The 23369-nt window shown below is 34.7% G+C and overlaps 2 pseudogenes across 1 annotated transcript; one reads left to right on the top strand and one right to left on the bottom strand.

Moving 5' to 3' along the window:
• The first annotated feature begins 3200 nt into the window (after nt 1-3200).
• Nucleotides 3201-7955, top strand: LOC148588037 (uncharacterized; annotated as a pseudogene). The gene is made up of 5 exons (XR_015911577.1): nt 3201-3624; nt 3979-4545; nt 4777-4929; nt 6751-7165; nt 7302-7955. The product of XR_015911577.1 is annotated as an uncharacterized LOC148588037 (transcript).
• Nucleotides 7956-18134: 10179 nt separating this feature from the next.
• LOC148588036 (uncharacterized) lies at nt 18135-22603 on the bottom strand (annotated as a pseudogene).
• Nucleotides 22604-23369: the final 766 nt, after the last annotated feature.

The raw sequence follows: 23369 nt of genomic DNA, 5'->3' as shown, positions 1-23369 counted from the left end.
GTAGTCAGCCACCGCCATTCCTCTTTGAAAATTTTTTTGAGTTGCACCATTTCTTTTTCCTCTCTTACTGCCTGATTCTACAGTAAAACCTTCATCCCGCTCTTCCGCAAATCGTTTGCTTTGAATTGTAATATCTTGTTGGGCCTCTGACCCATTACTTGCTTTCTCCCGGGCCAGTTTTTTCCACTTGCGCAGAGTTGGACTACCCACTTTTTTGTTGGGCCCACCCCCATGAAGATTGGGCGTGCCACTTTCCTTGCCGTTATTAGCCACTTGTCTTGCTGCACCCACATTGAATGTACAGGTGGCCATTGGATTAATGCCCCCTTCGTTTTCGTGCACAGAATCATTGAAGACCCCTTTGTCCGTTCCTCCCACGCAATCAACTCCTCCAACATTCTCCGCTTTTGACTCCTCATTACTCCTCCTTCCGATTACATGCTCATTTCCATAACTGCAGTGTTTATTTCCTAAATGGAAATCCTTTTTCAAAGAAGCATTTAAGTATTGCTCCTTATTTAAGCACATGGCAGTTACTCCTTCGACTACTCCCCCGAATTCATAGCCTTTAGAAGCGCTTCCCTTTCCATCAGTTACACCTGCCATATCTTCTGTCTCTCTCCCACATGGAGACTCCCCCGATTTTTGCAATCCGTTACAATCGTCATTAAATGAAGATTCGCTGCTGTTTCTCTCTGCTTCTTTCCGTTTTTGATCCTGTTTTTCCGGCCAAGCAGCCTCCTCCGACCGGCACTGTTTGTTGCCGTTTTCTCTTCCGGTGCCGACCGAACTGGACCCCTCCCTTTCCCACCATTTTTTGCCCGCTAACCATGGCTTCGTAGGAGGAACTCGAAGCCATGGGCCATACTCTTGCTCTGACCCCACCATTCGCTTTCCCGAACCTCCAGTACAACCTTTCACGCCATGACAAATTACTCCGCAAGTGTAACAAAATTTCGGCACCTTCTCATACTGGAAAGGAATCCAAATTGAGCGTTGCTTCATGCGAAGCATGGTTCCCCGAGGAAGTGGTTTGAGAACATTGACCTGCACTTTAACTCTCAGGAAAGCTCCCCAGCCAATTCCCTCCTCATTGGTATCCACCTCTTCAACCACCCCTATCGTCGCTCCCAATTTTTTCCCCATCTCCATCCCCATACAAGCGAGGGGAAGACGAAACATTCGGACCCAAAAAGCTGCATATTCGAACCTCATTTCCTCTGGAGATAGAAGGCCATCAAAATCTTCCACAGCGAAAAGATGGCCTTCAAAAATCCAAGGTCGACCTTCAAGGACTCGCTCCTTATCCCAATGGTGTTCGAATTCCATAAGAAACATATTGTCTCCCATTACTTTGAACATCATACGGCCTGTCGGCTTCCATCCACGAATCAGTTTCGCTCTGATTATATCCTTCCCAATTATCCTATCAGCCATTAGCTTGCCCACTAAACATGACTTGCCCTTTTCCACGATCTCCTCCGCGTCTTCTTCCAGAAATTCAACCCCATTCAGTTCCGCCTCCGAGATAGAAAACTTCCCCCACAGTTTCGTTAAATCTTCCGCCCTAGAAAAATCAATTCTCACTACCACACCGATGAAGATGTGTAGTCTATCTCCTTCTCCTCTGGGCTCAAAGAAACCTAGAGAGAATTAGCGATAATCATCAGTAAACCATATACTTTATAAATGAAGAAGAAAAAAAAAAAATCCATGAAACATAGATCAAAAGGACAACCACAAATTAGAAAGACAAAACAATAAGAAAACCTACTAAAGAAAATTCAAAATTCACTTGACAAACCAATTAAGTTGGTTAACCGATGAAAAGAAGTTTATACCCCCTATCGAATCGAACCAAAGTCGAAACAATATTTTTATTCCACCTACCGATCGCTGAAAATTGGTAGTTAGTCGATGATGGTTTAGTGGCGGTAAGTAGGTGATAGGGAAATTAATAAAAGTTGATAAAATTAATTAATAAAAAAAATAAAAATAAATAAATAAACATGAGAGATAGTGGTTTCACGTAAAACCAAATTGACCATTTAAAATGGAGTTTTACTACTTATGGCACTATTTGCAGCCTCATCAAAACTATTTTTTTGTTATTTTGGTGAGGCAATTTGGTAAAAGTTACTAAAAATTTTCATTTTCAGCCTCACCATTTTAATGAGAAAAAAAAAATGATGAGTGAACAATACTCACTATTGAAAAAAATTAATTAATTTCTCTCTCCCTTTTTGTTTTTCGTTTTTCTCTCATCCTTTAATAGTTAAAGAAAAAATAAAGAAATCTTAAAAAAAAAAAAAAAAAAAATTAATTAAATAGTGAAAGTTGATTGTTAAAATATTGAGGCTGCTAGGGATGTTCTAAAAAAGTGAGTAATTAAAATAGAAAAAAAAAAATACTTTTAGTTACTTTGATAAGTAAGTTGGGGGTGTTGTAAAAAGCAATCCGTAATTAAAATAGAGAAAAGTATACTTTTAGTTACTGTGGTGAATAAAATTTGGTAAAACTACTAATAATGCTCTTAGTAACTCTATTTTTTTTTTTTTGTGAGTAACTCTATCTTACTCCTATTATATTGGACCAATTTAGATAGAACAAGTGCCAAAATTTTACCGTTATTTTAGATAGAACAAGTCACGGCCTCCACTGCCATTTTGATAAAAATAAATAAATAAATAAATAAATAAAAAGGGAAATTACGAAATAGCCACTAACTTTAGAAATTATGAAATTTGCCACGGATTAAGAAAAGAAGAAATTCGTGGTCACTTGGATATGTAATCGTCAGCTCTTACGAAAGCATTTCTTGCGTAGTATTGGAAGAAATTTCTTATAAATGTAGCAGACTTTTTGGCCAAAATTCCTGCAAGCTGGTTGAATATCAAAACACTCACCGTTTCTTCCGACTGCTCAAAAGACTCTGAAGCTCAATCTCTAACGGCTAGAATTCGAACAGTACGTAATGTCAAGTGCCATAGATTTTTTCTCTTTCTCCTTACCATTATTCTTCTACTTTTAATTTTGTGTCTGTATATTCTTTCTTTTTCTTTTCTTTTCCAAGCGTAAATCATAATCTTGTACTGTTCGCATGGTGGTGCTTCTTTACTATTTTACAAGTTTGGTAGAAGAAAAGTTTATGAAAAACCATAGAAAAAAAAAAAAAAAAAAAAAAAAAAGGGAAAGAAATGGGTCAATAAATTTGTTGTGAGTGATGGCATGTTCATATGTCAAATTTATCCAACAACTAATATTTGTGGTGTTGAAAATATTTCTGTAATTTAAATACCAAGGACCCTCTAGGTGTGAGATTTGTGTATATGTAACGACGAAAAGAATTAACTTTTCACCTTTTTTTTTTTCTTTTTTTGTAGTCGTCACTCTTCATCACTTGACCTAATTAAGTGATCTATATATACATATAGTTATAATTATTTTGATCTTATGAATTACTTTTCTATCTGATTTTATTTCTTACGAAACCGGGAAAAAAAAAAATGAGAGAGAGTAACCATCAAATGACTTCTTCTGAACATTCTACCGAACAACAAAGTACATACAAAGACAACGATTTGCTTCTGAACATCCCAAGCGAGCATAATGCATATGATGAGAGTAAGTTCCCTCTTTCTCTCTCTTCTTGTCCTCCTGCAGTCACATCACAAATAAGTTTTAGAATATCTTAGGGGAAAGAGTTCTAAATGCGTTTGTTTTTATTTTTTCCCAACTTCCAAATACTGCATTGTTAAATTTTTCTGCTAAGCATCTTTTATAGAAGCAAAAAAAAAAACCACAAACGCGGGTGTGAAAAGAATATTTTTTCTTTTTTCAAGTAATTGTAGATATTTACGAATAGAAGATTCCCCATAAAATATATATACTAATTGTTCCAGCTTCTTAGCATCTATATGGCATGATTTATCACGGAAATATTGCAGTTAATACCTATGTCACTTGGAAAAATTTCAGGGACTTATTCAAAGGTAAGAGAGTCGCTCTATCGAGCTGCACTGGAAGGTGATTGGCAAAGTGCTAACAACGTATGTAAGAAATATCGAGGTGCTGCTAAATGGGATCTTCCCACGGAAATGGGTGCTCTTCCAGATGAAGTCACTATATGGGAACTTCCCATAACACAGCATAAAATGAATGCTCTTCAAGTTGCAGTTGCAGCAAAACAGACCTGTTTTGTTAAAAAACTGTTGAAGGACTTTATGAAGGCAGAAGAGTTAAAATTCAAAAATGCCAATGGAGATACAGTCATTGCCATTACTGCTCTGTGAGGAAGAGTGGAAATTGCTAAGATGATAGTGGAGAAGAATAATAAAAACGTTGCCACAAAAGAGGAAATTGCTGAGAAGAATAATGAACTGCTAATTGTCCGAAATGACCAAGAAATTCTATCACTTATCATAGCAGCTATGCACAGACAAAGAGATATGGTGTCGTATCTATATTCTGTGACTAACTTTGATAAATTGAGGGATGATGAAAAGATTAAGCTCCTTGTACTTGTTATTTCCTGCGATTTGTATGGTATGTCCTACGTCTGGCTGATTGAGAGTTTTAGACAATTAACGCGTTGAAATTTCATATGAATCATATGCTTACTGAACCATTCTACATTGTGGCCTTACTTTGACAATGAGTTTTAGACAAGTTGGATAGAGTTACCAATACTTATATGCAATATTATTGATCATATAACGATTTTTGAACCAATCTTTGACACTGATCATCAAATGAATGTGTTGTTTTGTTGAACAGATATAGCACTGAAAATGCTTAAAAAGGACTCAAAATTAGCAACTGCCGAGGATGAACATGGGTTTATAGCATTGGAACAGTTGGCAAGGAAACCTCTTGCAATTGGTAGTAGAATAAATCAGATGTCACTCGGGGAAAAATGCAAAGGCTACTGTTAGTTTGCCACCTACCCAAACTTTCTTTCCTTGCATAATCAAATATCTCTATATATATAAGAAATGCTAAAAATTACATTTTTATTCTTCAACCCCACAATAATGATATGACAATTTTTAGTATTGTAGAATAATTGTGACATAAAATATAATTTCTAGCATTACTATATATTGTATGTATTTAGTAGTTTGTTATTGCATATATTAATAAAAATTTGACTATCGGTTTACTCAATACTCAAATAACTTTGGGATGAGAAAGTAATCTTACTTGATCTCATCAAATCTTTAGATGATATCTACTTAAGTATTCTGGTAAGATCTAATTGATATGTTTCAAACTGTTGTAGAACTTGTTACTGCTTCCTTTTTTTTTTAGGGAAAAGTCCATATACCCCTCAAACTACCACCCAATTGATAATGTCCCCCCTAAACTTTTAATTGTGACAATTTCCCCCCAAACTACCAAAAATTGTCAATGTTCCCCCTAATGACGAAACCACCCTTAGTAAAATAAAAACAAAAAATACTAAAACTTCTAGAAAAAACCTAAACTAAAATAAATAAATAAAATCCAAAGGGTGGCAAATTTAAAATAAAATAAAATAAAATAAAAAATCCACTGTATAAGAAAAAAATTTTAAAAAAAAATTGTTATGAAAAATATTTTTTTTTTATAACTTTTTAAAATAAAAATTTCTGTTTTTAAAAAAATTAACAATTTTCGTTTAAGAAAATAAAAAATTTCAGTTTCTTTTAAATAAAAATTTCTGTTTAAATAAAAAATCACTTTAAAAAACAATCGTTTAAAAAAAATTAAAAATTTTCGTTTAAAAAATAATTATTATTTTTTTTAAAAAAAAAAATCTTTCTTTTTAAATTAAAATTTTCGTTTTTTTAAAAAAATAATAATAAAAATGTATTTATTTAATTTATTTTTTGAATTTATAGGGGTATTTTTGTCTTATTGAGAAATACATAGGGGCATTTTTATCTTTTTGCTAACCTTAGGGGAGACATTGAAATGTTTTTGTAGTTTGGGGGGACATTGTACATGTCACAATTGATAGTTTGGGGGGTACATTGTCAATTAGATGGTAGTTTAAAGGAAGTATATGGACTTTACCATTTTTTTTAAGATGAGGAGGAAAGAGGCAAAACTCATTATTTAGTTACAGAAGTACTTGTCTAGCCACTATAAAGCCCGTTTATTGATGCTCAAAAAAAAAAAAAAAAAGAGTTGGTCTATTGATATTTTCCATTGAACCAAAAGTTTGCTTCATCTTAAAAATCAAAAATTTAGTTCACTTTCTTGTCATGAAAATCACCATTAAATTTTACGTGTACTTTCATTTGTTTTTTCTTCTAATAGTGATTTTTATTGACAAGTAATTAAGTGAGCACTTGAGAATGAGCTCTTGAGAGCATATGTAACACTCAACTTTTTTCTAACATATTATATATTTTGGAAATTCAATCAAAACCATAAGCAATAAGACTGTAACTCGTGGCATTTGATATGCATCAAAAGATAAAGAGATTAAAGAGTATGTATTATGCCAAGACTACAAGACAAAACATACCCAAAGAAGTCTACAACGAGGACATAAATTACAGCATTTAATGCACTACATTATCTTCTTTTTTTCAATGAAAAGTTAAGTCTCATTTCTTATTATGTATCTTGTTAAAATAATGTATATAGAATAGATAAATTTCTATATATATATATAGAAATTTATCTATTCTATATACATTATATATATATATATATATATATATATATATATATATATATAGATTCTTTTCCTAATCCTAGGCTTTAAAGGGCTCTATCACAAAGCATTGATGCCGATAAATTAGTTAAAGTCATTTGGAGCATAGTTTCAAAGTCGGAATTGAAGAATTCTAGCAAATATTCCTCCGCAATTTTTCTTGCTGCGGAGTTGGGAAATGTTGAATTTCTAACTATACTTATACGCTCTGAACCTGATCTTATATGGATCGCTGATAAAAACAATCGAAATATATTTCATTTTTCTGTTGTATATCGGCAAGAGAATATATTCAACCTAATACATGAGATAGGCATTTTCCGGAATTTGATCATAGCCATTCATGACAAAGAGCGGAACAACATGCTACACTTAACTGGAAAATTGGCTCCTACATATGGACTAAATATTGTGTCAGGAGCAGCCCTTTATATGTAACGAGAGTTATTATGGTTTAAGGTATGGTAATATTATTGCAACTTCCTTAATTTATTCTAGTTTCATATATATATATATATATATATATATATATATATATATATATATATATGTTGGAAGCAATTTTACTATTCAACTTACACCTCGATTATTGTAGGAGGTTGAAAAGATTGTGCCCCATGCATTCTTGAAGGCGAAGAATTCAGAAGGACAAACACCCAAGGATTTATTTACGGAAACCCATAGAACGTTACATAAAGATGGTGAAAAGTGGATGAGGGGCACAGCAATGCATTGCATGCTTGTTGCAACACTGATTGCTACTGTAGTTTTTGCTGCAACCTTCACTATACCAGGTGGCAATGATCAAGGAAAAGGAACTCCTATCTTTTTGGAACGTAATTGGTTTTTGGTGTTCTTCATATCAAATTCAATAGCATTGCTATCTTCTTCAACTTCGATATTAATTTTTTTGTCAATTCTCACATCTCGGTACACAGAAAAAGATTTTTTCAGTTCATTACCTATAAGGTTGTTGTTTGGACTATTCGCACTCTTGATCTCCATAGTAGGCATGGTTGTAGCCTTTGGTGCAACTTGGTTTTTGGTCTATCAACGCCAAGTGACAAGGGTTCCGACTGTTATAATTACTTTAGCTGGTATCCCAATTTCCTCTTTTGTTGTGCTGCATTTCGAACTTTTGGTTGATATAATCCGCTCAACATACTCGTCTAATTTTCTTTTTCGGTCCCATAAACGTCTTTTTCATAAGAAAGCGTGGAAGATGCCCTCTCCAACAATTGGTCAGTAAAAAGAATTGTCGTCAAGGCAATCAAGGGATTAATTTTGACCCAGGAAGGCCAGGGAAAGAAATGAGGAATTGGCTTGATTGTAGTCAATGTCGTAATGTACCATTCAATAAGGACTTTCATTTGTCATGGGATTTAATATACCTCTCTTTTGACCTCCTTTTCACCCATAATAAGTGATCCCCTTACGCACTCTCATTTTCACTTTACGTTTTTTTTTTTTTTTTGGCATATTTACATTTTGGTTTTCATTTCTCTTTAGGGTATTTAAATTGTCAATTTTTAAATATTTATAGGCAAAAAAATAAAAAATAAAAAAAGTCATTTTAAACAGCTTGACACTACTTAAGTTTAGATAGTATTATTTAATATTGCTGTTTTAAATATTTGTAGACAAAAAGGAAAAATAAAAAGTAACAGTTTACATATCTTGATTCAATCTTAATTTTTACATTTTTTTTTTTATTGTTTGCAATTTCCTAGCATTACTATATATTGTATGTATTTAGTAGTTTGTTATTTCATATATTAATCAAAATTTGACTATCGGTTTACTCAATACTCAAATAACTTTGGGATGAGAAAGTAGTCTTACTTGATCTCATCAAATCTTTAGATGATATCTACTTAAGTATTCTAGTAAGATCTAATTGATATGTTTCAAACTGTTGTAGAACTTGTTACCGTTTCCTTTTTTTAAGATGAGGAGGAAAGAGGCAAAACTCATTATTTAGTTACAGAAGTACTTGTCTAGCCACTATAAATCCGTTTATTGATGCTCCAAAAAAAAAAAAAAAAAAAAAAAGTCCGTCTATTGATATTTCCCATTGAACCAAAAGTTTGCTTTATCTTTGGAAAACTCTACACAGATAAATATCATAGTTTATGCGGAATGAACAGATATTTATCAAAGCAAACAATCACCAAAATATAAACAATCACATACAAGGATTTTGGTGACGAAGAGGAAACCTTTTAGAAATCGATCTAAAAGTAAAACCTCTCCGGGGCAGCCAAACCCAGGAAATCACTATCGAAAGATTATCCAGAGATTACTGACACTAGGAACGCTTACAACCCTTTGCAAAACCTTGGCTCTGTAAGATCGACAAGCCTCCAACTTGTCTCATCGCTCACAATCTTCTTCAACGTGATTCTCCTTTATTGGACCCTTCCGGTAGACTTCAATTACACAATCAAAACTAACAAAAATCCTCTAAGAGGAATCAATTTGGCTCACAACAAAATAATCACTCAAGCATAGCCTCACACGAATTCTAGGGTGCTAAAATTCATGCATCTCTCTTCTATAATGATGTATATATATATATCAGTACATCAAACCCTAGACTTGGGCCCACTAAAAACACGTTTTTGGGCATAATAGGTACGGGGTGTCCGGCCAGGTTAATGGGCTGTCCGGACAGGACCTTGCGAAGCAAAAATAGAGTTTCTGGAATTGCTATCCGGACAGGGGGAGAGCCTGTCCGGACAGGAACTACAAATGGTGAAAATCAGCAATCTGGAAATTCCATCGGTGCTTGATCAACAGCTTCGATTGATGGGTGCTTGTGGTCCGATTGAGCTGAAATTTTGCAGCGGCGTTCATGACACATGAATCTACATTATGGACGGTGGAGATTGGATTCTGAGCATTCTGTATCATTGTTTGAGCTCGTAAACAGTATCCTCTGCATTTTGGAACCGAATTGAGCCAACAAAAATACTAACAAACTCCCCATTTGCAATTCGGTGACAAAACCTAGCAGAATCCAAAGACAACCAAAATGTAGGATATACATGATAAACAATTGTTAATCCAATTTTCTCCCCCTTTTTGTCACAAATTGACAAAAAGATTCCTGAAACACTTCACAAAACATATCAAACATATGGAGAACAGGAATAAAGTGTCATCAACACAAAAATACTCATGATCAAAGCAAAAAAAAAAATACAAGAAGTATAAAATGCAAGATCATAAAACACAAACAAAACTCCCCCTCAATGCATGACTTCATAACAACAATAAACTTGAAATTAACAAGACTTCTCTCCCTCAAAAGTCCAATGAACACACATGATACACACATCAACGACTCATGTATTGCACAATGAATATTCCAAACATGCTCCAAATATGCAAAATATATATAAAACTAGAAATGGCAAGAAACTCATATTGCTTAACCCAAGCAAAGAAAAATGTTCCATTCAACCCATACTTGTGTAGTGTGTTTGTGTAAACCATTCAAAGAGAAAAATTGTCAACTTACAAAATGAGGAGAAAGTTTCACCACCATGAGGTTTTGACAAGTATATCAAATCAAAAGTCAAACATTATCATACTAGGGCCTAACCACTCTCATCCTATACATTTCTCTTTGTAAAACATTTTGCACAAGTTTGACACAGTGAAATAAATTCCCTTTGGAATATGAACTTTTGATTTTATTTGTTTCACTATTTTGTTTATTTTTCTCTTTGAGAAAGTGTCCTTAAACTTTTGGTGCTTATCACAAAAAAGAAAGCAGGAATTTTTAAGCCCTAGGTTCAACTAGCATATAGTCAATTTGAAGAATATGACTAGTCAAAAACCTCAAATGGTTACCTAACAGACCTCACAAATAAAGTGAAACAAAACCTCAATTTAAGCTTAAATGTGCATAAGAGATCAAGCATAGGCAAAATGTACCACATAAGCTCAGGCTTTAGGTAACCACAAAAACAAGTCCATTGACACAAATTTTCATCTCATGCATATTAAGAACATTTCAAGATGCAATGAATTAAATCCATAAAAGCAACATAAGAAATTAATGGACAATCTAGGTGCATAAGACAAAATAAAGAAAAGAACGACAACCAAAGTAAAATATTTTTGTCTTTTTGTTATTTTTCACAAAAGAAATGCACACAAAAAAAAGAAAAAAAAAACAATTTCAAAACAAATAAAACAAAAATGCAATGCAAAACGAAAAACAACATATTCTAGGATATACAAAGATATGCAAGAAAATCAATCCTAGGCATATAGATGACTCACCTAACATAAGGTGAGATCATCACCACTCCCCCTCAAGGGGTGAATGGTATCATCCTTCCCAACCCAAACTTAAGAAATCTTAGGTCTAGACTTATGACTTTGCTCAAACTTATCTAGCTTACATAGCACTTCTCTCATCATTATGACCAAACCCTCACTTTCTTTTCCTAGAATAAGAATTTTCATTTATATGCACATGAAGTTTCAAATTAAAACAGTGAGGTCGAATGTGACCCACTTTTCCACAGTGATTATATGTAGGGACAAACCTTTGAGAAGATAATTTCCTAGGAAGATGCACGACTCTAGGTGTAGGGTAAGATGCATGAGGCTCAATGTAGATTTTCTTACTTTTCTTACCTTGAGGAGTCGGAGCAACTACTTGCTTTTCTTCACTTGAAGATTCTTCTACTTTCACTGGTTTAACAAAAACAATCTTTGAAGTAGAAGCACGGTTAGAAGACAAAGAAACAGTTTTATCAAATCCTAAGCCAGATCTGTCGCTAGAATGCTTTTGAATATGCAACATTTTATCAAGCTTTTCACTAAAGAATTTTGTAACATCCCCATCTCATATAGCGGAAAAACTGTAATTATCAATGCCAAAAAAAAATACTCTTAAAATACTTTTCGTTATACAAAAATACCCAAAGCTATGTCGTACAAGGCATTTATACAAATCTATCCGACAGTCTAAACTCTAGACAAAACTTAACCAACTTGGAATCTCTGTACATCTCAATATGAATCCCTAATCACAACTGCATAATTACCTTGATTTTCCATTCCTGCAAACACTACAAAAAAACTGTGAAGTAGTGAGTCAATTGATTTCCGATAATATAAATCATTGTTGAATCATATATAGCAAAATGCTAGACAAGTTATAAAACCACAAAAATCCGTATTATTGGATATCAATATCATACTCAGTAAGTAAGAATACTTACAGTGGATTACATGAATGGATCATCAAAGGTAATTACTTGAAACCCGTTCTGCTGCAGTTGGTCCATACCCATAACAATCCCTTCACTGACTTTCTCTCTCTCTCTCTTTCTCTCTCTCTCTCTCGCCTAAACTCTCTTTCTTCCTCTTCAGCTCTCTGTCTTAAATTTCCCATCTCACTCTCGGTTTCTCTTGTGTTCTTTCTTTCTTGTAGCGCTTGGTCTCGCCCTTTCTCTCTCTGTTCTGAGTAAACACTCTTAGAAAGAAGAAAGACCGAGTAAAAAGCGGAAGAAGGAAGAATATATGCAAGAGATGGGAGAGGAGATGAGTGGTGAAAATACTGAAGGAGAAGAGCTCTATTTATAGGAGAAAATCAAACACTATTCTACCGTCAATTTACAATTATACCCTCATTTTACTATTTCACCAACCCTATACTATTTCACCAACCCTATACTATTTCACCAACCCTATACTATTCTACCTTCAATTTACAATTATACCCTCATTCTATCTTCAATTTACAATTATACCCTCATTTTACTATTTCACCAACCCTATACTATTCTACCTTCAATTTACAATTATACCCTCATTCTATCTTCAATTTACAATTATACCCTCATTTTACTATTTCACCAACCCTATACTATTTCACCAACCCTATACTATTCCACCAACCCTTTACTATTTCACCAACCCTATACTATTCCACCAACCCTACACTATTCCACCAACCCTATACTATTTCTACCTTCCATTTACTATCCTATTATTTCACCAATTACCATTCTCTAATTACCACTCTCATAAATTTCCCAAGAATTAATATCACCAATTATTACAATCATACTCCAAATTATACCAATCAATCATCAATTATCATATCTCTTAAATCTCCCAATAAAATAATCAATATAAAATCATCATCATGATATAATAACCTCAAATCAATATTCATTCCAATAATATTCATAAGATCTAATAAGTTCCTCAAGAATAAATATTATTACCTAATATCATCAATAAATATCTCAACCTCAAAGTAAATGCCATTACCTAATATGAATATTGATATAATCATAGCATCAATTTAATATCTCTAAAATAAGACTTTAAAAATCTGGGGTGCTACAAATTTACTCAAGTGATTTCTAGATGCAATCAGATCATTTTGAAGGGATTTATTTTTAGCAATTAACACATGATTTTCAGATTTGAGAGTATTGCAAATAGCATGTGAATCACTCAAAAATTTCAACAAATTATCCCTTTCAAGCTCAAGATTCTTAATTAAAATCCTTAACAATTTTCAAGTTAGTATTTCTAAGCATAGAAAACTTTTCCATCAAATTGTTAAAGGAGTTTTGAAGGTCATTAACCCTATTTGATTCATTATCAGAGGCAGGCTGAACATCTGATTGATTAGAATCATCAGACTCATAGGAAGCAACGAAAGCCATATAATTAGGAATTTCTTTCTCATCAGTGTCACTCAAGGTAATATTAAAAGCTTTTTGACCTTTTGGCTTATTACTCTTGAGGTTAGTACAATCTTTCGCACATGACCATAGCCAGAACACTTATAACATTTTGGACCACGTGGGTCTCTTTCATTTCTATCCTGAGTACTCTCTTTTTGTTTTCCAAATTTCTTGAAAATTCTATGTTCATTTCTAAAATACCTTCTAGCTCATCATCTAGTGAATCCTCATCAGATAACTCATCAGTGTTCTTCCTAAGAGTTCTAAGGGCAATATCCTTATTTTTCCTAGGTTGAGGCAAGGAAAACTCATAAGTTTGAAGAGCACCAACTAACTCTTCTATCTTCATGGTATTAAGATCAGTGCATGACTCAATAGCAGTTACCTTCATTCTGAATCTTTCAGGGAGTGATCTTATAACTTTTCTAATAAGCTTAGTGTCAAAAATTTTCTTTCCTAGATTTATCATGGAATTTCTAATTTCACTAAGTTTACCAAAAAATTCATTGAATGTCTCAGCCTCTAACATTTTAATATCCTCAAACTGAGAAACTAACATTTGAAGTTTTGAAGCTTTAACAAGATTAGTTCCTTCATACGTAGTTTCTAGGATCTCCCATGAATCCTTGGCACTATCACAATTTGAAATTCTGGAGAACTCAGTTTGTGAAATTGCCAAGCATAGAGCATTCATAGCTTTGTCATTCGCCATACGAGTTTGTTTTTCAACATTAGCCCATTCAGCTGTCGGCTTATCTGGAGCTTTAAATCCAAATTCAATGACATGCCAAATGTCTATGGATTTTAAGAAAATTTCATACAAGACTTCCAATAGCCATAATTTGATTCATCAAAATTAGGCACAGTGTTAAGGGTTTGAGACATCTTAAACAAGAAACAAAGATCACACTCAGGAATTTAATCCTTCACGGAGTGAACCCGCTCTGATACCAATTGAAAAACTCTAAACAGATAAATATCACAGTTTATGCGGAATTAACAGATATTTATCAAAGCAAACAATCACCAAAATATAAACAATCACACAGAAGGATTTTGGTGACGAAGAAAAAACCTTTTAGAAACCGATCTAAAAGTAAAACCTTTCCGGAGCAGCCAAACCCAAGAAATCACTATCAAAAGATTATACAGAAATTACAGACACTAGGAACACTTACAATCCTTTGTAAAACCTTGGCTCTATAAGATCGACAAGCCTTCAACTTATCTCCTCGCTCACAATCTTCTTCAACGTGATTCTCCTTTATCGGACCCTTCCTATAGACTTCAATTAAGCACACAATCAACACTAACAAAAATCCTATAAGAGGAATCAATTTGGCTCACAACAAAATAATCACTCAAGCACAGGCTCACACGAATTCTAGGGTGCTAAAATTCGTGCCTCTCTCTTTTATAATGATGTATATCAAACCCTAGACTTGGGCCCACTAAAAACACGTTTTTGGGCATAATAGGTACGGGGTGTCTGGACAGGGCCTTGCAGAGCAAAAATAGAGTTTCTGGAATTGTTATCCTGACAAAGGGAGGGCCGGACCGCAGATGGTGAAAATCAGCAATCTGGAAATTCCGTCGGTCCTTGATCAACAGCTTCAATCGATGGGTGTTTGTGGTCCGATTGAGCTGAAATTTTGCAAGGACGTTCATGACACATGAATCTACATTATGGACGGTGGAGATTGGATTCTGAGCACTCTATATTACTTTTGAGCCCGTAAACAGTAGCCTCTGCATTTTGGAACCGAATTCAGCCAACAAAAATACTAACAATCTTAAAAATCGGAATCTATTTAGTTCACTTTCTGACATGACAATGAAAATCACCATTAAATTCTTCATTTGTTTTTTCTTCTAATAGTGATTTTTATTGACAAGTAATTAAGTGAGCACTTGAGAATGAGCACTTGAGAGCATGTGTAACACTCATCTTTTTTCTAACTTATTATATATTTTGAAAATTGAATCAAAACCATAAGCAATAAGACTAGAACTTGTGGCATGTGATATGCCTCAAAAGATAAGAGATTAAAGTGTGTGTATTATGCCAAGACTGCAAGACAAAACATACCCAAAGAAGTCTACAACGAGGACATAAACTACAGCATTCAATGCACTACATTATCTTCTTCTTTTCAATGAAAATTTAAGTCTCATTTCTTATTATGTATCTTGTTAAATAATGTATATAGAATAGATAAATTTCTATATATATATATTTTTTGAATAGATTCTTTTCCTAATCCTAGGCTTTAAAGGGCTCTATCACAAAGCATTGATGCGGACGTTAGCCCATAAATTAGTCAAAGACATTTGCAGCAAGGTTCCAAAGTCGGAATTGAAGAAACCTAGCAAATATTCCTCTACAATTTTTCTTGCTGCGGAGTTGGAAATGTTGAATTTCTAACGATACTTATACGCTCTGAACCTGATCTCATATGGATCGGTGATAAAAACGATCGAAATATATTTTATATTTCTATTGTATATCGGCAAGAGAATGTATTCAACCTAATACATGAGATAGGCATTTTCCGGAATTTGATCGCAGCCAGTCATGACAAAGAGGGGAACAACATGCTACACTTAGCTGGAAAATTGGCTCATACAGATAGACTAAATATTGTATCAGGAGCAGCCCTTCATATGCAATGAGAGTTATTATGGTTTAAGGCATGTTAATATTATTGTAACTTCCTTAATGTATTCTAGTTTCATATATATATATATTGAAAGCAATTTTACTGTTCAACTTACACCTTGGTTATTGTAGGAGGTTGCAAAGATTGTGCCCCATGCATTCTTAAGGGTGAAGAATTCAAAAGGACAAACACCCAAGGGTTTATTTACAAAAACACATAGAACGTTACATATAGATGGTGAAAAGTGGTGAGGGGTACGGCAATGCATTGCATGCTTGTTGCAACATTGATTGCTACTGTAGTTTTTGCTGCAACCTTCACTATACCAGGTGGCAATGATCAAGGAAAAGGAACTCCTATCTTTTTGGAACGTAATTAGTTTTTGGTGTTCTTCATATCAAATTCAATAGCATTGCTATCTTCTTCAAGTTCGATATTAATTTTTTTTGTCAATTCTCACACCCCGGTACATAAAAAAGGATTTTCTCAGTTCATTTCCTATAAGGCTGTTGTGTGGACTATTCGCACTCTTCATCTCCATTGTAGGTATGGTTATAGCCTTTGGAGCAACTTGCTTTTTGGTCTATCAACGCAAAGTGACAAGGGTTCCGACTGTTATAATTACTTAGCTGGTATCCCAATTTCCTCTTTTGTTGTACTACATTTTGAACTTTTGGTCGAAATAATCCACTCAACATACTCGTCTAAATTTCTTTTTCGGTCCCATAAACATCTATTTCATAAGAAAGCGTGGAAGATGCCCTCTCCAACAATTGGTCAGTAAAAAGAATTGTCGTCAAGGCAATCAAGGGATTAATTTTGACCAAGGAAGGCCAGGGAAAGAAATGAGGAATTGGCTTGATTGTAGTCAATGTAGTAATGTACCATTTAATAAGGACTTTCATTTGTCATGGGATTTAATATAACTCTCTTTTGACCTCCTTTTCACCCATAATAAGTGATCCCCTTATGCACTCTCATTTTCTCTTTACGTTTTTTTTTTTTTTTTTGGCATATTTACATTTTGGTTTTCATTTCTCTTTAGGGAATTTAAATTGTCAATTTTTAAATATTTATAGGCAAAAAAAAAAAAACAGAAAAAAGTCGTTTTAAACAGCTTGACACTACTTAAGTTTAGATAGTATTATTTAATATTGCTGTTTTAAATATTTGTCGACAAAAAGGAGAAATAAAAAGTAACATTTTACATATCTTGATTCAACCTTAATTTTTACATTTTTTTTTTTTTTATTATTTGCAATTTCCTAATCCATTTCAAAAGCAATGCACAATTGCCATCATAATGTCACGGCTATTGGGCTTAGTAAAAATTTAAGAATCAATGTGAATTTGAATTGGTTTGTAGAGCAATAGACTTTCAGAGTAATTTTAAAAGTTCTTTTTGTGTCACTCTTATATCTCTTCAAAAATGATGTGACTTTTAAAATTTTGATTGATTAATATCTAATAGTGATCAATCATAAACTCAATGGTTGTCTTCAATGGGTAGCTCAATCGGCTGTGGACCACGCCTAATGAAGCGGAGGTCACTAGTTCGAATCTCCCATCCCCCTTCCCTTGTGTGGACATGTCAAAAAAAAAACTCAATGGTTATTTAAGAGCCACATCATCTTTTGAGAGACAAAATAATGACATAAGAAAAACTTATAACATTACTCAGACTCTCATAGTTATAACATTACAAAATAATCCGATTTATTTGTAAGCTATATTTTGAAAAGAGCTTTGCATAACTAGCTCATAACAATTTAAGTAGGATGGCCATTTATAAATTTAACAAAAATTTCCTACAAACTTATTACAAACTAGCTTCTAAAAGTGATATGCATGTGTTCTTAGCATTAATTAACGTAACGAACACCCAATTTAGCTCATTTTGAAACCAAGAAAAATTATATTCATAGGAGCAGTCGAGCTCTATATCTTATGCTCTTCAACTCGGACAAAAATAAAAAGAAAAAAGAAAAATCCAAGCTTTGAATTTTTCTGACTAAACAAAAAAATGACAATAATATAAAGAATCCCATCTGAAAATTCTACCCTTTGGGTAAAAGTTTCTCTATCCCTACAATCTTCGCTAGTGCACATTCTCAATGCCTTGATTGCTTAGGTATGAGGATGTCAAAGTCACTAACGGTCCATTCAGCAACTTGGTCGGGGTCCTTGAAGATTTCAGTTTCCAAATCAATAGACATCCATTGCCTTTTAGCCGGTGGAGTTCCTGCATCCTGCAATGAAGTTTTTCTAGCTATTGTCAGCATCAAACCTCAGTTACCAGATAGATAAAATTTAACATCACAATACCATTCACGTCCCGCTCGGCAAATTTTAACTAAAAGTCGTCATTTTTATTGTAACTATCTATTTTTCTAAAGTATTTTTTGTTTCGAAAAGGGATTATAATGTGGCATATATGTGAACATTTGTTGTGTTTTTGAGCTATGTACGTGTTAGTATCTTTAACTTGAGAACAAAAAAACAAAGTAGTTAAGAAGAAAAAATACAAGTTTGGCAAATTTGTATTATGTAATTCCTCCAAAGTTACTCCTTTAATATATTCTTCTCCCCTTATTTTTGTTAAATCACCGGTTTTTCCCATAAGCTTAAGCTTTTAAAACAATTGGCGATTAACATGGTAACTAAAAGCTTAAGCTTATGGGAATAACTGGTGATTTAGGGCTTCTTTGGGTGTGTGTTTAAGGAGCCTAAAAATGCGTTCAACACTTAAAAAGTCCGTTTAAAAAAAAAAAAAAAAAAAAAAAGTCGTTTCGTAAAACAAATTGAAAGCGCTTTTAAAGGTCCAAAAAACCTAAAAATTGTCAAAACGCACTTTTAGCAAAAGCTTAAAAATGAAGTTTTTGCCAATAAACATTTTTTTGACTTAAAAACTCTATTTTTCAAACGCAATCTCAAATAAGCTCTTAACATGGTATCAGAGCCAAAGGTCATGGGATCGAACCTTAACTCTGTTAAATCACCTCCATTTAAATTAAATATTTCACATGTTGGGCCTTATCTACTAATAGGGAGTTTGAGTCCACACGTGAAGGAGTGTATTAAAGTAATGATTAAGTGATTAAATTTATCTCTTCCTATCAGCTTATGAGAATAAGCTGGTGATTTAATAGTTTTACTGTGAAAGTGGTTGCTAATTATTACCATTTAGTCCAAAGATCAGAGGAGGACAGAAAGAAAATCAAACCTAATAGAAGTAAAGTGATTGAGACAACCTCCCAACATCAAGATCCCACTTCCTAGGATCCCCAATCCAACCCTCCCCCTGCTTTGTCGAGTAACCATATTCACCCCAAACAGGGTGTGGCAAAATTTGCAATATCTCCTGAGGCTGAGGATTGCTATATGGATCACACAAACTGAAAGGCACCTCAAGCTGCTCTGCATTCCTTGGGGAGCAATACAAGTGGTAGGCGGCATAAGGGAAGCAGGCGGCGTCGATGCGGTAGACACGAGTCCTGTCAGGGAACGTGTGGTAAGGCGAGCAGAGCTTGAGGTTGCCTGCATTGCACCATGCACTTGTGTTTGGATTGATGACCATTTCACTGTATCTGGTGACATCTAAAGTCACATTGCCATCACAAGGCTGCCCATTGTTCTTCCAGCAGCTTCCCATGTCCATTAGGTAGAATTGGCTGCTAGGACCACCTCCTTTGATAACATTTAGGGTAAACCTCACTCTAAAGTTTGGCGATTCTGGGATCTGCACGTGTTAGAATATTAATTAAATGACGAAAATTATCATTTTTTTTATTAATTTAAACTTTTAGGACAATTAGTAATTTAATTTGAAATCTGACACTAAAATCAATGGGAAACAGTTGCATATGGGTTACTATAAAAAGTAACTCACAGTTCGGCCAAAGGGATTTTTGGCCGTTGCTTAAAACTCTAACTCTAACTTGTTAGTAATTGGACTCCAATACACCCACAATGAAGTTGGTCCATATAATACTAAGAGTTATATCTCTTGGATATGTCACTTATATAACCAAGAGTCGTGTCTCTTGGTTGGTTATAAATAATCCAAGGGATGGAAGTTAAAACATCATATTATTCATTCAATCATTTCAGAGTTAGAAATTTTGAATCTCTCTCAATTCTCTCTTCTATTCTCCATCAAATAGCATTTAGGTTGTGGGCATGTATGTTTTGTTCTTGTAATAAAACACCACTGTTGAGTTCTTTTAAATGTGTACGTGAGAGGCATCTTTATACATTGTAAAACACTTACCAAAGATCCTTATTTGTAAGTTCTAAAAGAAAGGTACACATATAGAACTCTATGTTTTTATGTTTATGTTTTTTCCAACATAACCATTCATTTACTTTCATTCTTCAAACACTTTATTGACTTTAGCATCGAAATTATTTCCCGCCGACATATTTTATTGCTTCTCGTTTTTTCTTTTGCATGTGCAAATTGGTTGGTGTTAGACATGAGGAAATCTGTTCATATACCTACCAAGGAAGGAAGAGAAAGATTGCTTACAATTTTAGACATCCCTCTGGTTGGGTAATGGTAGCCTCCGGAAAGTCCAAAGGTGGCATCCGATCTAAAGTAAAGCATCAACCAAGGATACTTTGTTGAAGTCCTCAAGACATGATGAAAAACCCAACTTCCTTTTCCCATGTCACTGAATGGTAAAATATGTTCCCCACCATACCTTTACTCAAATCTGCATCCAAGTCCCACGACCCATAAAACCTTAATAAAACATAAAAATAATGTTAGAATATTTAATTAAATAATTATATTTACTCTCTTTTTATTAATTTAATGATTTAACAACCTTCCTGTAAGAGTAGTCCTGTTAGGCCCCTGCAATGTGGTATAGTCATGATAAATCCTTGGCTGGTTCATGCACCCTTTTCCGAAGCAGGGGAACCCTTTGTCAGGGCCAAAAGGTCCAACTTTATGGCCATTTTTAGGGCATTTTGCTGCAAAAGTATCCATGTTGCCACTCTTGAGCATGATCATCCAAAACTGCCATGGATTTGGGGTGTCTTCAACTTGACATTTAGATCCCAGATAGAGTTCTTTCTCTGCAGCGTAAAGGTCTGCAGGGAAGGGCCTTTGGTTGCACTCCAAGAAATGGTTCTCCCACCCCTAGCTTGTTGTCTTTGTCTGTCACTCTGTGGACCAATACATAGGGAATGGACTTGCAGAGCGAGCAGTCGTTTTCTATTCAGATAAATATAAATTATTTTTTTAAAAAAAAAAAAAAGATCGGCTATAAATCTATCAGTAATTGCATGTTCTAGACTTAGAATGCATTTGGTACTGTGATTTCGTAAACGAAAAGACCAAATCACAGAAAATGCATCATTTGTAAGTGTTTTTTTTTTTTTTGTTTTGAAAAATTGCATTTTGAAATCATATTCCCAAACGAACCGTTTCAAGGAGAAAAAAAAAATTTGTGAAAGATTAATGCTATTTAGTAGGATATGATCTGACCGCCATACAACTATTACACAACAAGGTCTTGTAAAAGAAAGAAAAATTAATGGTTAATTTTTACTAACACATCATTCCAATTATATAACAGTTGTGTAAAGCAATTCACTAAATATCATTTCTCTCGTTGTAAAAATTCAACTAAAATTAGCAGTGCAGAATTGTATGGATGCTATTATACCAAGAATTCAACACACATAACACACAGCAGAATCAGAGCCATAATGTAAAGAAAATAAAAATAAAAATGATCAATGTAACTCTACTATCTCAAAACTTAAAAGCTTTCGGATGTCCCAAGAACAGAGAAATAAAATTTTAAAAAAGAAAAAAAACAGAGAGGCAATTTTCTTATACATCAATAAGGAAGAAAAACAGAGAGATGAATGGGGAAGTTCACCTTTTTGTTAAGAATATTACTTGTTATTTACTTCTTTAGGTATTATTAGTCTACTAGGTTTACCTTTTCTTATTCTACTAGGTTTACCTTTCCTTAATCTATTAGGTTACTTGCCTCTCTATAAATAGAGGCCTCTGTATTCATTATTATTATAAGAGTCAATACAATGTAGTCCATTGTGTGCTTTCGCTCTCTCTCTCTTCTCTCTTTCTTCCGCTTCTAATATATTATCCAATATATTTAACATGGTATCAGAGCCACCTTTCTGTGGCCTCCAATAAACGTCTTTGACGTTTTCCGGCACCGCCAGTGTTATCCGGCGAATCATTCTCTCTGCTCCTCACGGTTCTCTATCTTCTCCTCGAGGTTTTCAGTGTATCACTATACCGCTTGAAAACCCGGAAGACAACCGTCCCAGAGTCGCCGCACACAGCCCCATAGGAGCTTCCACGCGCCCTCATGCGCCGCCCAAATTTTTGGCAATTCCGCCACTGCCCTTCCACCACCAGCCGCCACGGTGGTCCGATCACTTCTCCAAGGCCACTGATCGATAGCTTTCATCTCGGTGATTCCAAAACAAGTCCCATATCCTCCATACGACGCCGCACGTGCCTCCATGTGCCCATAGAAGTTCCGCACGTCAGATCCACGCGCCAAGACCACGCCACCTTCGTTCGCGCGTGTACCACACACGCCATCGCACCAGAGTGCCACGTCAGCCCTATCTGCCACGTCAGCGGCTATGCCACATCAGCACCTTGACATGGTTGACTTTGACTGTTGACTTTGACCACTTAAAAAGTTGATTAGGTGTTTTCTACTCAATTTTTCGTCCTGATTTCAAATTTGTGGTCTATTTTTGCTTTTGGCATCTCTATATGGCAGAAAACAATATTATTCTCCAAATTTAGGCGTTTGTTTTATGCGGTTCAAGTTGGTTCATGCATTGTTCAATTCGGTTCCATAGCCTTTTCTTTGGAGCAGTTCAATCCGGTTCATTCTTCTTGCGGTAGGCACTCTCAGGTCAGACCAATCTTTCCTCAGGTCCATGGGTTTTCGGGCCAAAGAAGTCCCTTTCAACCGGCCCACTTATGCCTTGTCAAATGCCGCCATCACTGGTCACTACAGCCTCTCCTAGGCCATTGATCAATTACTAATGAGAATTTTTTTGGGTCAGACCTTTCAACGGTCCAAGGGTTTCAGGCATGATTTGCCTCTTCAACCGGCCATTTTTCTCCCTACTTAGCTCAGCCGGCTAGGCGAGACGGTCTACTAGTTAGATGGGCCAGACTTTAGTTCAGCCGACAAGGCGAGACGGTCCAAGGGTTTCAGGCATGATTAGCCTCTTCAACCGGCCCTGCTTATCTCAGCCGACCAGGCGAGA

This window comes from Corylus avellana, chromosome 1 (assembly GCF_965113065.1).
Source record: "Corylus avellana chromosome 1, dhCorAvel1.hap1.2, whole genome shotgun sequence".
NCBI lineage: Eukaryota > Viridiplantae > Streptophyta > Magnoliopsida > Fagales > Betulaceae > Corylus > Corylus avellana.
Note: the sequence above shows the minus strand (reverse complement) of the source record. Positions and strands in the feature narration are given on the sequence as shown.